Source organism: Onychomys torridus, chromosome 8 (genome assembly GCF_903995425.1).
Source record: "Onychomys torridus chromosome 8, mOncTor1.1, whole genome shotgun sequence".
NCBI lineage: Eukaryota > Metazoa > Chordata > Mammalia > Rodentia > Cricetidae > Onychomys > Onychomys torridus.
Window position 1 is genome coordinate 106831900 of NC_050450.1, and position 16328 is coordinate 106848227.

The 16328-nt window shown below is 50.5% G+C and overlaps 1 pseudogene; it reads right to left on the reverse strand.

Annotated features, from left to right (window-relative positions):
- Positions 1-15110: 15110 nt before the first annotated feature.
- LOC118588798 lies at positions 15111-16088 on the reverse strand (annotated as a pseudogene).
- Positions 16089-16328: the final 240 nt, after the last annotated feature.

Below are 16328 nucleotides of genomic sequence, written 5' to 3' on the forward strand. Positions count from 1 at the left end.
CCGGGTCAGGCAAGACACCAATCCAGGACCAGGCAAGACACCAACCCCGGGTCAGGCAAGACACCAATCCAGGACCAGGCAAGACACCAACCCCAGGTCAGGCAAGACACCAATCCAGGGCCAGGCAAGACACCAATCCAGGGCCAGGAAGACACCAATCCAAAGCCAGGGAAGACACCAATCCAGGGCCAGGGAAGACACCAATCCAAAGCCAGGGAATACACCAATCCAGGGCCAGGGAAGACACCAATCCAAAGCCAGGGAAGACACCAATCCAGGGCCAGGGAAGACACCAATCCAGAGCCAGGGAAGACACTCAACCCAGGGCCAGGAAAGACACCAATCCAGAGCCAGGGAAGACATCAATCCAGGGCCAGACAAGAGACTCAACCCAGGGCCAGACAAGAGACTCAAGCAGACAAGGGTAGATAAAGGCGCTCTAAGGATGACAAGCTGAGGACTCCTTCAGGAGGCTGAGCATTCAGAATGGAGGCCGATCCTGGGTGCAGGGGGTAAGAAAAAAACAGATGAAGGGTGGCCAGAGGTTTGGGCCCCATAGTGGGCAGAGGCACTCTCAATGCAAAGATGCTGGGGAAGGCAGAGGCCCCAGGTTGTTTTGATCCAGATCCATCTTCCACGCCTGTGAGGCTTCCACTTGAAGCCATAGCAGAACATCCCTGTGTGCCCAGGAGCCTGGCACCCACTGTGACCTGGGCTGGCAGTTCACACATAAGACTCATCAGGACAGTGATGGCTTGTCAGACCATGAGACCAGATTAGAGTCCCTTGCCAGAGGGCAAAGACAAGGAGACTAGTCTCTCAGTGAGAAGACAGGACTAGCATATAGGTGGGAGGGAGGTGAGGAATACTGGATCTAGAAGGGACCCCAAAGATCTTTTCACCCAACTCCCTCTTAGAGGTGAGGATTCTGAAGACAGACCCCTCAGCTGACTAGTCCCAGCACACCTCAGAAATGCTGTCATTTCTGAGCCTGCTTCCAGAAGTTCTCGTCCCCACCCAGGCAGGGAGGTGATGACATCCCACCGTGCCAGAGTCTGAGGAACACACTCATGGCCTTGTTCTGCATGCCAAGGGCACCACAGACATTAAGCCTCAAACTCTCAGTCAAGGAGACTAAAGCAAAACAGATTAGGCGATTTGCATCCACAGAGGACTTTTCCCCTTAGGAGATGGTCATGCAGTGTGTCTGCAAAACCACTCCCTAGATAAAAAGAAAGAAACCAAGGTGTAGACATGTAGCGCCTGCCTACTCTTGAGGTGTGAATTCTCTCACATGGACGGCGGGTGCCAACACAAGGCCACTTCAGAGAGACGCTGGCATCAGAGGACAGACTCAGTGCAGAGCTAAACACAGTGTCTTTCCGCCAGTGTCTTCTCCAAAGGTTCTACCCACACACTTGTCACTGGGAAAGGGGTGTCACCCCAAATATGGCAGCCCTCTCTGCCTCTGGATAGAGTCTGACAGAAGAATAGCAGGCTGATTCTCCACTCCATCCTGAAGTCTGTGCACTCCAGAGCCAGGCCTGGAGAAGTGTCCTCTTCCCACTCACCCTCCAGCAGAAGTGGGGTCTAGACCAACCTTTTAATGTCACAACACAACAGGTTCACAGGTAATTAAGTTACCTCATGTTTTAAGTATGTTAATGATTCTGGGTTGGGCAGCAGTCATCACTGTCCTGGTGAGGTGCATGCAGCTCATGGGGTCACAGATTGGCACCTAGTCTAGAGCCTACATAACCACCACCACCCCACCCCACCGTAAACAACCTGCATGTATATGCCTGGATCTTCCAGGATCCACCTGGGAGACACGAGAACCAGGAACTTTCCCAGTTGGCTCCCCTCTGTGTTAGTTAAACACCAAATGTTGGTTAAAGTGGCGCTGCTGGTGGGCGGCGGCCAGCCAGAGGAGCGTGCTGGCGGAAGAATCACGAGCCATGGTTACCTTTCTAGAGCTTTATTGGGAGAGAGGGAGAGAGAGAGAGAGAAAGAGACAGACAGACAGAGATAAAGAGACAGAGAGAGAGACACAGAGAGAGAGACAGAGAGAGACAGAGAGAGACAGAGAGACCACGCGGAGGGAAGAGAGAAGGGGGAAGGGGGCACACAGAGGGTCCACCCGCTTTTTAGGCTGGCCCTCATCCCAGAATGATGATGTAATTAAGGACAAAACTCTGACACTCTGACCTCATCTCTGCGTCATCTCCTCCCCAGACCTGTCTCTCCTGTGCCAAAACATGATACCTGTTTTTCCAAGAGGCTTCTTGAAGCTGTCTCTTTGGCTTCAAGCAGGCTGTCAAACTCTTCACTAGACAGGCATGGACCCAGCCTCCCCAGATTACCAATTCCTCTCTCTCTCTCTCTCTCTCTCTCTCTCTCTCTCTCTCTCCCTCCCTCCCTCCCTCCCTCCCTCCCCCCTCCCTCATGGTGTCAGCTCACAAGTACCCATTATTGACTGGAAATAAGACCACCTACCCAGGTTTACCACTCTAAACCAACTACCAGCATCTCAACTCCCCCCTCCCACAAAGCCCTCCCCTGGAAACAGCGCTGCCCCTGGGGCCACATGGGAGCATGCCAGAGCCCTGTAGGGCTGAGCCTGGGCAGGGCAGGGTACTGGACAGTGGAGGGCACTCTGGTCCCCTGTGCTCTGGTCTTCTGTCTCTCCAGAGCATCTGCAACTTTGGGCTTCTGACATCTGCCACAAGAGGGCACTGTCCAGCAAAACACCCAGACATTGCAACAGTTGCAGGAGCCAAGGTGGGGAGAGTGTGTCATTATACCATTATGACCATTAAGGGTGTGTCATAAATAGCTAAGTCCTTAAGACAGTGGCCAAACACAGCAGAAGCGGTTCATTCTTGCTACAAGGTAGGCCCCTTTGGCTGGCCAGGCCGATCCTGGCACAAGGGGATCTTTACACTAAAGGAGGAAAAGGAGTGAGGAGGCCCTCTGTGAGCTGACAGGGAGCTAGTGTTGTCCGTGGGCCACAGCGCTCAGCAAAAACATACAAGGTGGGAAGCGCAAACACAGCCATGGTGACGGGCTCCGGTGCAGGGCTGGGTGGCCAGGGCCTCAGCGGGAGATCTATTCGTTCTCCATATCGAGAGCTGTGTCTGGGTGGCATGGGTTTGACAGTCAAACATGTCCCAGGCCTGGCCGCCAACAGGCAAGCTCCGCCAGGCCTGGCTTCCTGGCTGGAGCTGATTCTCTGTGTGTAAGTGTAAGAACTGACCACTACCCAAGGGAAGGCAGCGCCACATACCAGGACCCAAGTCGGCACTCAATGCGACATGACAGGGGATGTCACCATCCTGCAGAGGGCCTGTGATGGACAGGCCCAACTCCCTCCACAGTGATTCCCACTGTGACTATGCCAGTCAGGTGACCGACTGTGGGGCTGAAGGCTGTCCCCTGCCCTGATCTGCTTCTGTGCTTGGCTTTAACTTCTGCCCCTGGGACCCGGTCTGACCTACCCTCCAGAGCTCCCTGCCTGGAGGCCTGGAACTGACCAGCCCAGCAATCACTTAGGCCCATTCTGGAGAAGACTACACACACACACACACACACACACACACACACACACACACACACACCAGCTCTGGCTCCAACCGTGCCTACACAGGCTTCACTCCAGTCTCAGACCCTGGGAGCCCGCCCTCGCTGGATGGAGATCAGGGAGAGCTGACTGACATTCCCTTTTCTTACTCCTGAGGGTTCCTCCCTGCAGAACTGAGCTTCTCCTGTGAGAAACAGAGATGAGGTACATACAGAATCACTCAGAACATGCCAACTCCCTTGCCAACTCCTCAGTGCTGGGCAAGTTGCCAATTTCCTGTGGGTCTTAACTCTCTCATCTGTGAAATCAGGGATCATAACCCAGAAAGGCAGCACATGCCTGTAATTCTAGCCCTGGGGAGGCTGAGGCAGGAGGATGGCAAGTTTGAAACCAGTCTTGTTTGCACAGCAAAACCCTGTCTCAAATAAACAAGCAAACAAACCTCATGTGGCCATGGTGATGGGAGTTAGAATTCACAAACATGTTTCCTAAGAGACGGGATGACAAATGCCAAAACAGTGAGGAAGTCCCTCCCCCTCCCCTTTGCGCCTGCTTGTTTGTGAAGCAGGGCTTCAGCTCCTCCTCCTGAGTCAAGCATCTGCCCTTCACAGGTCCCAGCTCACCCTGCACATGGCCACACCCAATGGCACCACAACCCTTTCACCTGCTTGACATTTCTGGTTAGCACCACCCTTGACAATTTACGTATGCACATTATTTACTGTTTCCTTTTAAGATGAACTCCAGGGGCCAGGGAGATGGCTCAGTGGGTAAATGCCTGCTTCCCAAGCCTAAGAACCTGAGACTGGACCAAACCAGGACTGAACCAAAACAAGACAAACCAACAAAAACAGGTAGAGCAGTGCCCAGCTGTAACCAAACACTGACGTTGTCTCAAGAGAAAATAAGGCAAAGGGAAGGTGGCTCACTGGGGATGGCACCTGCCACCAGACCCAATGACCAGAGTCAATAGTGAGAATCCCCATGATGGACGGAGAGTTGCCTCCTTGGAAGTTGCCTTCTGACCTCCACCTGGCATACACACACACACACACACACACACACACACACACACACACACTAAGATGTAATTTAAAAATCAAAGTGGGAGGCAAGCAAGACCAGTGGCGCACACCTTAATCCCAGAACTCGGGAGGCAGAGGCAGGTGGATCTCTGGGAGTTCGAGGCCAGCCTGGGCTACAGAGCAAGATCCAGGACAGCCAGGGCTGTACTGTGAAGTCCCAAAATTAAAAATAAGTTAAGAAACAATGAAGGAAGGCATTTGATGTTAACCTCCGGTTTCCACAGGCAAGTGCACACACAAGTGCAGGGGCACATACATAAAAACAATAAATTAATTAATTAATTTGAGACAGAGTCTCATTATGTAGCCCTGGCTGTCCTGGAATTCACAGAGATCCACCTACCTTGACCCCAAGTGCTGGGATTAAAAGTGCGCCACACCAGGCCTGGCAATAAATAAATTTAAGTAAGAAAAAAGGGTGAATTTAAAATAAGATGTTGACTATATGACACAGCAGGTGAGTGTGTGGGGGTCATCTGTGAAGGTCTGCAGGGAGGCACTTGGACTCCCCAGAGCCAGCATCCATGCTACAGAGATGCTCGGTTTTCCTGGGCTGTCCTAGCTGCCTCGGGCTGTCAGCACATTCCCCAACACCGCGTGGGGAGTCCTCTGCCCAAAGGTCCGCGTATCACTGGCCCAGATCAGACTCTGCACAAACCCCACGCACGGAAACAAAGCCATGGCCCGCATCCCGCAGCCACAGTGATATGGTTGGTCAGTGGTAGAAACATGCCACCCTTTCACTGGCCTTTGTCAACCGGAAGCAGCATATGAAACATCCTGGGTCCCACTTGGGTGGTCCGTGTGGGGACATAGAAGGCCCCCTTTGTCAAGAGGCCCAGCCTCCTCACTGTTGATTCTGTAATGCCGGCTGTCGCCAGGAGGTGGCGCTCCGGAAAAGCTTTTCCCAGGCTGCTTCTGCAGTGGGAGAGAGACCTCAGCTATGGCAGCTTCTGATTGCTCAGACCCAGCCTCTCCGGGATGTCGGCAGGGTGCTCCCAAGTGAATGCGGTGGTTTAGAGAATTTCAGAACCAGGATGCTGAGGCCCAGGCCTCGTTCAGAATCCCCTCAGGGAAATCCCTGCTTCCTCATACTCAGCACCAACGATGCCTCATTAGTAGATCTGAGATTTGAGGACCTCGCAGAGCAAACTCGGGGCACACACTGCACACTCATGAGGTCGCTCGCACACCTTTGAATCCATGTCTGGGTGGGCCTGGGAATCTGCGTGTCCAGGTACTTCTCGCTCCGCCGGCCAGGACACCACTGTCTGAAATGAACGGGTGGATGAGTGAATGGAAATTAGTCTCACCCAACTTCCCCACGGTGAACGAAATAAAGATAGTCATTTCTGAGTTTGATCCCGGTGAGACCTGGCCAGCCCTCCCAGAGGTGCTAATGCGATGGAGTTGAGTCCTTCCACAAACCAGTGAGCCTGTGGCTCACAATCACGGTCAGCCTCCGTTTCGTATTCTGGCGGGGTCCCATGATGAAGATCCGCAGGTTACTTAACCAACTGGTCAGCTTGTGATGAGGTACAGAGTTCTTTGAGCTACGGTTAACGAACAAGTGCATGGCCAGCAGGAGGGACACCAGGTGCCTACACACACACACACACACACACACACACACACACACACACACACACGCCTGCCGCTGCCCAACGAATAACAATATAACAATAGCTCTTAGCAGCGGGGCTTGCAAACGATTCCCAGGGGCGTGTCTGGGACACCCCGCTTATCTCGGTTCTGGGGACGCGGCTCCCCTCCCCCATGTCGCCCGTACGGATACTCAGCCCTCTCCCACGCCTGGCCCCAGCAGCTCTCTGTGGCGCCGGGTTGGAGGAGCATCTGTTGCCATGGTAACCTGCGGCCTGTTTCCCGCGCCTGGGGCTGGACCATTGCATTCGAAGTGAGCTGAGCCCAGAGCAGGAGCAAGGTGGAAGCAGATGCTGTGCAGGAATCCGTGCACACTGCACTTCATGGCTCACACCATTGCACACACCTCCCTATCCCGTGCACCCGCTGGGCACGGAAATACACACAAAGCACGCTAGATACTGGCACCTAGCACAGACATCTTACACGTTGAGCCCCACACATTCTAGCCACGCACGCTGGTCACCACACACTCGTGTGCAGATTGCAAGCACGTCCCTCAGGATTTCGACGTTTCAGAATGCACTCTGGAAACCCCCTCAGGGTCTAGTGGAGGAAGTAGACCCTAATGAAGAAGGTTACACACCTGGGTCTGTGCATGTGCAGTAAGCACGTGCCTTGCTGTCCAATTTGACTGCCCCATCATGTTGTGATTGCACATGGAGATCCTCTCTGTTACCTGAATGCGGTGGGTAAAGCCTGGCACCCAAGACTAGACTGTTAAGTGTGGTCACCATAGGTGTCCTGCCTCTCCATGGTGACAGGAAACTTCCCCAGCATTCCCATGTCTACTGCCAGCATGGACAGACAGGCATCTGGCCAGGTCCCACTGTCCACATTGGGGCCATCGGGGTTGCATACCTGGAACTGACTGTGGGGGCTTCAGCAGAACTTAGGAGGGACAGGTCACCTTCTCTTTCTGATTCCAGCGGGACCTCCCCAGGTTAGCTACCCGCATGAGATAGAAAGACAGGAAGGCAAGAAGAACCTGGTCCTCACCTAGCTGAGATACAAGCACCCTTCCCTGAGGTCAAGACTCAGACCCATAGCGAGCACCGCCTGTCATTTCTGTATTTCGACTGATGATCACTTGTGGCTCCTGGCCTCACACTAGGGAAATGTGCAAAGCGTCGACCTGGGCTCCTCCCCGTCCACATGGGAAACAGGGTGAAACAGCTTCCTCACAGCTTACACCACAAAACAGAAACAGTGGGATGGCTCTGACTCTGGGCTCCTTCTCAGAGGCAAGATTCTCTCAGGACAAAGGAATATCACAGCCAGTGCTCTCCCCAAGAGATGTGATCGACTTTTAATTTTTATGTATGATAAACCTCTGTCAGAATTTTAATGCACTTTTGCGGGTTCTGCCAGCTAATGAATTCGTTAATCACTGAGTGGAAAATGGGTTTTCCCATTTTTCTGTAACCACTGAGCACTAGAGGTCACAGGAAGTAATGCTTTTTAAATTTAGATTATGTATATGTTCTCCTTGTAGGCATATGCTTGGATGACTGGTAAATTACTTTAAAATAAAGAATAATTTTGGTAATAAAGTTCTGTGAAGTCAAGTGTGGTGACATACACCTGTCACCACAGGGCTTGGGAGGGGGAGGCAGAAGGGTCAGAAGTCCAAGGTCATCCTCCCATACCTAGTGAGTCTAAGGCCAGTCTGTGATAAAATGAGGCAGTCCACAAAATTAAAAAAAAAAAAAAATTAAGTAAACAAGTAAGTTCTGTGGAAGAAATCAGAGGGAGGCCTGAGGTGGGAGAGGAAAGACCCAAAAAGGTCAGAGGCAGAGGCATGCTAGAGAGATGGCACCTGCCGCTCTTGCGGAGGACCCAGGGTGGGTTCCCAGGGCCCACAGGGCAGCTCACAAGCATCTGTAATTCCAGGTCCAGGAGATCTGATGCCCTCTTCTGCCCCCACAGGATCCTACATTGACATACACACAAAAATAAATGAGTAAGTGACAGGCATGGGGGGGCAGGGCAGAGGCAGGCGGATCTCTGAGTTCGAGGCCAGCCTGGTCTACAAAGTGCAATCCAGGACAGTCAGGGCTTTGGGGCTACACAGAGGAACCCTGTCTCTCGAACTGATCCTGAGCAACTATGTGGCTGAGCAGGCAGAATCTATCGACAATCCATTGCATGAAGCTGCAAAAAGAGGCAACTTGAGCTGGCTGAGGGACAACTGAGTGGGGGTGAATGGCCTGGACAAGCTGGAAGCACAGCCCTCTACTGGGCCTGCCATGGAGGCCACAAAGACAAAGTGGAGGTTCTGTTTACTCAGCCGAATGTGGAGCTGAACCAGCAGAAGAAGCTGAGAGACATGTTCTACACGCAGCTGCCTGGAAGGGTTAAGCAGACATTGTCCAGTTGCTACTGGCAAAAGGTGCCAGGACAGACTTGAGGAACAAGGAGAAGCTGGCCTTGGAGATGGCCACCAATGCAGCCTGTGTGTCACTCCTGAAAAAGAAGCAAGGGACAGATGGGGTTCAAACATCAAGCAATGCCGGGGACTACCTTGATGACGAAGACTCAGACCGATCCCTCCCGGAGCTGCTTCGATGCCTAAACTCCTTTTGCTTTTGCCATTCCCAAACCTCTGTTGTTCTGCCGGAAGTATCGATAACCATTCTTTTTGAAGTCTGTACGAACGTGGCACTGTTGCACTGTGATCCCTGATGAGTCAGCACGGCGGCTTGCCAATAAGCGATGGATTACTTTGCTATATAAAATGCATATATGTTCACCAGTGTAAAACAAGAAAAGATTATTTCTATTTATCAAGCTAAAGGAATTTTAATAACTTTTTCTTTGAAAAAATCAGGAATTTTTTTAAAGTTCTTTACCTCAAGGAATAGGATGTTTTGAGTGAGGTTTTCAAGGGGGAAATGCTTATTAAAATGATAGACCACAACTCTCAACAGAATATTGTCAGCTCTTTGTAAGGAATAACAGACCATGATAAATGAAGACCACATGAGAACAGGAAGAAGCAAAGTGCTAGAGAGGTCCCCAGAAATCCACAATGATACATTCTCTGTAGACTACTGGCAATGGTCGAGAGAAAGCCTGATCTGACCTAGTCTGGTGATCAGATGGCCAAACACCCTAACTGTTACGTGGAACTCTCATCCAGTAACTGATGGAAGTGGATGCAGAGATCCTCGGCCAGGCCCCAGGTGGAGCTCCAGGAGTCCAATTGTCGAGAAAGAGAAGAGACTGTAAGAGCGTGAATTGTTGAGACCAAGATTGGAAAAAACACAGGGACAAATAGCCAAACTAATGGAAGCACATGAATTATGAACCAAAGCCTGTAGAGCCCCCAGCTGGATCAGGCCCTCTGGATAAGTGAGACAATTGAATAGCTTGGACTGTTTGGGAGGCACCCAGGCAGTGGGACCCGGACCTGTCCTTAGTGCATGAGCTGGCTGTTTGGAACCTTGGGCTTACACAGGGACACTTTGCTCAGCCTGGAAGGAGGGGACTGGACCTGCCTGTACTGAATCCACCAGGTTGAATTGAATCCCCAGGGGAATCTTGGCCCTGGAGGAGATGGGAATGGAGGGGAGGGGATGGGAGTAAGGTGGGGGCGGGAGGAGGGAGGACAGAGGAACCCATGGCTGATGTGTAAAATTAAAACACAAATATAATAAATTTTTTAAAAAGACGGATTGGCAACTATAGGGTCAGATGCTGAATATGCAAATTAGGTTGTATCACCTTGAAAATGTCATTTGAACTTTGTGTTATTATCTGGGCAGTGTCATGAGAACATATGCTTCCTTAAATGGGGTGATGTAAAGTGGGAAAAAAAAGAGTCTTTGTTAAAAAAAAAAATCCTGTCTCTCAAAAAAAAAAAAAAAAAAAAACAGAACAAAAAGAATAAATCTAAAAACATTAAAAGAGAGAGAGAGTTTGCCCGAGCTGGAGGCTGTGGCTATGACTGTGACTGTGGCTGTGGCTGTGACTGTGGCTGTGACTGTGACTGTGACTGTGACTGTGGCTGTGACTGTGACTGTGACTGTGACTGTGACTGTGGCTGTGACTGTGGCTGACTGTGACTGTGGCTGTGGCTGTGACTGTGACTGTGGCTGTGACTGTGACTGTGACTGTGGCTGTGGCTGTGACTGTGACTGTGACTGTGGCTGTGACTGTGACTGTGACTGTGACTGTGACTGTGGCTGTGACTGTGACTGTGGCTGTGACTGTGACTGTGACTGTGACTGTGGCTGACTGTGACTGTGGCTGACTGTGACTGTGGCTGTGGCTGTGGCTGTGACTGTGACTGTGACTGTGACTGTGGCTGACTGTGACTGTGGCTGTGGCTGTGACTGTGACTGTGGCTGTGACTGTGGCTGTGACTGTGACTGTGGCTGTGACTGTGGCTGTGACTGTGGCTGTGACTGTGACTGTGACTGTGGCTGTGACTGTGGCTGTGACTGTGACTGTGACTGTGACTGTGACTGTGGCTGTGACTGTGACTGTGGCTGTGACTGTGGCTGTGACTGTGGCTGTGACTGTGACTGTGACTGTGGCTGTGACTGTGACTGTGGCTGTGACTGTGGCTGTGACTGTGACTGTGACTGTGGCTGACTGTGACTGTGGCTGTGGCTGACTGTGACTGTGGCTGTGACTGTGGCTGTGACTGTGACTGTGACTGTGGCTGTGACTGTGACTGTGACTGTGACTGTGACTGTCTGTGGCTGTGGCTGTGACTGTGGCTGTGGCTGTGACTGTGTCTGTGACTGTGGCTGTGACTGTGACTGTGACTGTGACTGTGACTGTGACTGTGGCTGTGGCTGTGACTGTGACTGTGACTGTGACTGTGACTGTGACTGTGGCTGTGACTGTGACTGTGACTGTGACTGTGGCTGTGACTGTCTGTGGCTGTGACTGTGACTGTCTCTGGCTGTGACTGTGGCTGTGGCTGTGACTGTCTGTGGCTGTGACTGTGGCTGTGACTGTGGCTGTGACTGTGGCTGTGGCTGACTGTGGCTGTGACTGTGACTGTGACTGTGACTGTCTGTGGCTGTGGCTGTGACTGTGACTGTCTGTGGCTGTGACTGTGACTGTGGCTGTGACTGTCTGTGGCTGTGGCTGTGACTGTGACTGTGACTGTGGCTGTGGCTGTGGCTGTGACTGTGACTGGCTGTGGCTGACTGTGGCTGACTGTGGCTGTGGCTGTGACTGTGACTGTGACTGTGACTGTGGCTGTGGCTGTGGCTGTGGCTGTGGCTGTGACTGTGACTGTGACTGTCTGTGACTGTGACTGTGACTGTGACTGTGGCTGTGACTGTGGCTGTGACTGTGGCTGTGACTGTGGCTGTGACTGTGGCTGTGACTGTGACTGTCTGTGGCTGTGACTGTGGCTGTGACTGTGACTGTCTGTGGCTGTGACTGTGACTGTGACTGTGACTGTCTGTGGCTGTGACTGTGGCTGTGACTGTGACTGTGGCTGTGACTGTGGCTGTGGCTGTGGCTGTGGCTGTCTGTGACTGTGGCTGACTGTGGCTGTGACTGTGGCTGTGACTGTGGCTGTGACTGTGGCTGTGACTGTGGCTGTGACTGTGACTGTGACTGTCTGTGGCTGTGACTGTGGCTGTGACTGTGGCTGTGGCTGTGGCTGTGGCTGTGACTGTGGCCGAGGCTGTGGCCTGGCCTCACAGATATTACAGACACTTTTCTGGCACAATTCTAACACTGCCCAGAGGAAGAAAGAGGCTAGTACCTCTGGGAAGGGAAGAACCCTTGGGAAGAATGTGAAAAAGCAGGACTGCAAGAGAACAGAGAGAGAGAGATCACGAGAGAACGCAGGCGGCCCAGTTCTCCTTTGTCTGTCCCTGATGGGCCAGAAGAAACCTTCAAACCCTACATGTCAGACTGAGATGAGAAAAGCAAGGGTCAGTGATGGAATTCTCACTGTAGAGTCCAGGTTCCCAGGAAGCCGCAAAACTCTCATGCATGTGATCAACAGCTGCTCTGAATTCAGGGGGCGTGGCTGTGTCATGCCCAGAGGACAGCATGCCACAGCACACTCTCTGCATCCACTCTCCTCTTGGCTAAAATGGGGCATTTCGTATCATTTTGCACATGGGGAGAGCAAGACCTTTGTGATTACACAAGTGCAGAAGCCAATGTGAGGGTGTGCATGGCACATCCCAGACGGGTCACTGTGGACAAGAAGAATTCATCGCTCAGGAGTCTGGAGGACAAGAAGTCCAGATGAAGGTACCAGCAGGGCTGATGTCTGGTCAAGGCTATTCCCTACCTCCACTGCAGGCAGACAGACAAGGGGGGGCGGGGAGTTGCTCCCTCATGCTTTTCTTACTCCTCCATCTTTTCCTCCTCACCCCTCTCCTCCTCCCCTCCTCCTTTCCTCCTCCTTTTCCTCCTCCTCTTCTTGAGAGAGGAATGGGTGGGGTAGATTTTCTTTTAAGACAGGGCCTCATGTAGCTCAGACAAGAAGAACCTACAATGTAGCCAAGAATAATACTGAATACTCTGCATTCCTGATGTTTCTGTCTCCACCCTCCCGGCCCTTATGAATTCTTATTTTAAAAACACGTTTTGTTTTATTTTATATGTACATGTGAGTGCCTCATGTCTCAGTTACTTTTCTATCACTGTGATAAAAACACCATGACCAGGGCAACCTATTTTAAAGAGGCATTTAACAGGGTCCATGACAGTAGAGCAGAGGCATGGCCGCAGAAACAGCTGAGAGCAGGAAGCAGAGAGGCACACTGGGAGGGTCTTTTGAAAACCTCAAAGCCCGCCCCTAATCACCCACCTCCTCCAACAAGGCCACACTTCCTAATCCTTCCCAAACACTTCCACTAACTGAGAACCAAGAATTCAGACATATGGCCTTCAGAGTCCATTCTCATCTAAAACCACCATATGTGCCATGCCTGCAGAGGCCAGAACGCCTTGGTGCCCTGGGACTGGATTACAGGCAGTTTTGAGCTTCCCAGTGTAGGTGTGGGGGTGTGGGAGTGTGGATGTGGGTGCGGAACTGAACCTGAGTCCTCCATAAGAGCATCAAGTGGCTTCTCCCTGCTAAGAACGTCTCTCCAGCTCACCTCATGTCATAAGGACTTTGATCCCCACCTAAAAGGGGGTCCCCTTACATCTTGATTGCCTACTATGCCCCCCAACTGTGCTCAACTGTGGGAATAAAACTTTCCTAGGGAGAGTTTAACCACGTAAGTACCTGTGCACATGAGGCAGGGCACTCCATGTCTCTCCAATCGAAGCCTGCCCACACACAGGTGTCCTGAGGCTGCCTTAATGAAACACAACTGGGTAGTTTCTAAAAAATTCACACAGGAAAGTATAGGTGGGGACTTTTTGGGCAGAGAGAAAACTCTGGAAGAAGATAGGTGGGGTTTTCAGCCAGACTCGGAGGAAGCAGGATGAGCAGAATGGAGAATGAGGCAACAAGCCTCGTAGAAGAATGCAGATTAAACATATGGGTTTAATATAAGTTTATAAGAACTAGTTAGGAACAAGCCTAAGGTAAGGCTGAACTTTTATAATTAATAATAAGTCTCCATGTTGTTATTTGGGGCTGGCAGTGCAGACAAGAAAGTACTACTACATATGGTACCCAACATGGGGCTTGCATATCCAACCATAGGGCCTCAGAAAACTACAAAAGGTTCTGGACAAGGATCCTGATGTAGCATTCTAGATCCACAATCTCTCAGGCTGGCTGGTGCTCACAGTGTACAGAGAGGTGCAACTTCTGCCCACTGCCTGAGGTCTTGAGCCAGCCGCCAGTGTCATCTAAATGAAACCTCATGACAGACAGACTGGCCCTCTACGGCTTGGCTCACACGGTCAGAAAATGCTGCAGATGCACAGAAAACCAGGTCCAGACACAAAAATCCTCTAAAAAGTTACAATATGCTTAAAAAGGTGCTTAGGTGTTAAAGAAAATGGATATAGATAGTCATTAAAAAGTTTAAAATAATAAAATCTTTAAAGATAAAATAAGTAATATAAAAAATAAGCCACATAAGAATGAAAAATATTATAACGCAGGGAGTTTGGACCTTATATGGTTCTTTGTTGATTTTAAATTTTTAAATGCTAGTGAACAGAGAACAACAACTAAGAGAAACATGGGATTGTGGAAGGGACTGCTGAACTAAACCACCTCATATAGTTTAGCAGTGCCTTGGCTTCAGAATGGAAGTCAGACAACATGTTGCATTTGGAGAGAGGTTGTCCTTTTGTTTCCACGGGAAACAAAAAGTTATGGATTCCTTCAAAGTTAACTGAGATCAGATTTGACCAGGGGAGACCTTCTGAGGATCTTGCCTGCAGACATGAAGGAGAAAGAAAAAGAAAAGACTACAGGATAGGTGACGTGTATGCTGATCCCTCTATACAGGAACAGCTCTAAGACTGGATGAGACATGATGAATCTTGTTGGCTACAGAGTCCCCATGACTTATTATTTACATGCCATCCTTTCATATGGCATGAATAGTGGTTTAGTTATTCAGTCCTAACAAATCTATAAAGTTACCTGCTCAAACATAGAACGAAAAAAAACATCTTTTTTTTTTTTTTTGCTTGAAGACTGGGGATTTTATTTTGTTATAAGACATCTTTCCACTCAAATTGTCCTCTGGACCCTGTTAACAAGATAGCATTGAGCAAGTCCAACACAGGGAAGGATGTCCAGTTTCTGCAGAGATGGATGTCCAGTTTCTCAGCTATTGTAGGGCTCTTCCATTCACCTCAGAACAGAAGACCTTGACATCAGTCTAAGGTGGCAAATTTGGAGACAGCTTTTTGTGTTTCTTTGCAGAGCGTTTCTTGCTTGCAAAATTTCTCAACATCTTCCTATTGCTGTGGACGCATTCAGGACATGGCATATTGTCTTCCACTCCTGGGGTCGGGAAAACACAGGCTGGTAATAGGAAGTGACAGATCACCCTCTGGAGGGTATCTGGAACCCAGGTATGACTTGCATGCATCTGCAGGTAAACTCAGCCTGCCTTATCTGCAGGGAGCATTCTGCCGTGGACAACACACCACCTGCATCCAGTGGCTGGGGGCAGAAAGGCCTTTACATTAGAGGGAAGAGGCTGTCGGTTCACAGTTCTAAGCTGGGCGGCCCTCATGGCAATCCTTCCCCAGGCTGCGAATACGGACTCCCTCTCTGAAGTTATCACTTCAACTATACGGTCTCCTCTCTCCTACTACTCTTGAGACTTTGAGGCTTGGATCCTTTGGTGACAACAGTCTTGGGTTTCCTAGGAAGTGGCTTCAGTTTGGCTTCAAAAGATGTATCGGGAATGTGACATTGTTGTTTCGAATACAAATTTTTCTGGAGTCTCTTGTAAACGTCAATTTTCTTGCCATCTGTATTCAAGTTGTGATAGCAACACCATTCCTGAAGTGTTCTGGGACACATCATTAATGGGAGGCGGCACAGCTGGCAGATGGAGCACTTGTAGGGATACTGGAGGTTTGATAGCCTCAGAAGTTGGCACAGGGGGAACTGGTGGCTGGAGGCTGATGGGTAAAGAAATAATTGATTCGGTAGACAGTTCTATGGTAGGCTCCTCTGTCACTGGGACCAGCATTAAATTCACATTTTCTTCATCAATTTCTTCATTACAGAAGCTCTTGTATCCTGGCTGCACTGTGCATTTCCGCACCGGCTTCAAGGAAACAAAAGATGCAAAAGTAAGGATGCCTGCAGCTCCCAAAATGTCATCTTTAACTGACCTGTGCATGCTGCGCATTTCAGACCTGTGTTAATGCACATATATGTATTATATGTGGGTGTGGGTGTGTTTCCTTTAAAAGTGTGTGTGTTTTCATGTAGGGAGCTGCCATTCTAAGATGGCGCCGACTTCCTGACAGCTTTGCTGTAAACAACTCCATATTTGGCTGTGCTTGCTGGGCTACGCGCCTCGAGGTTTGCGCATGTGCGTATATGGTAATTTGGCCTTATGTCCTCAGCCTATCGCGTG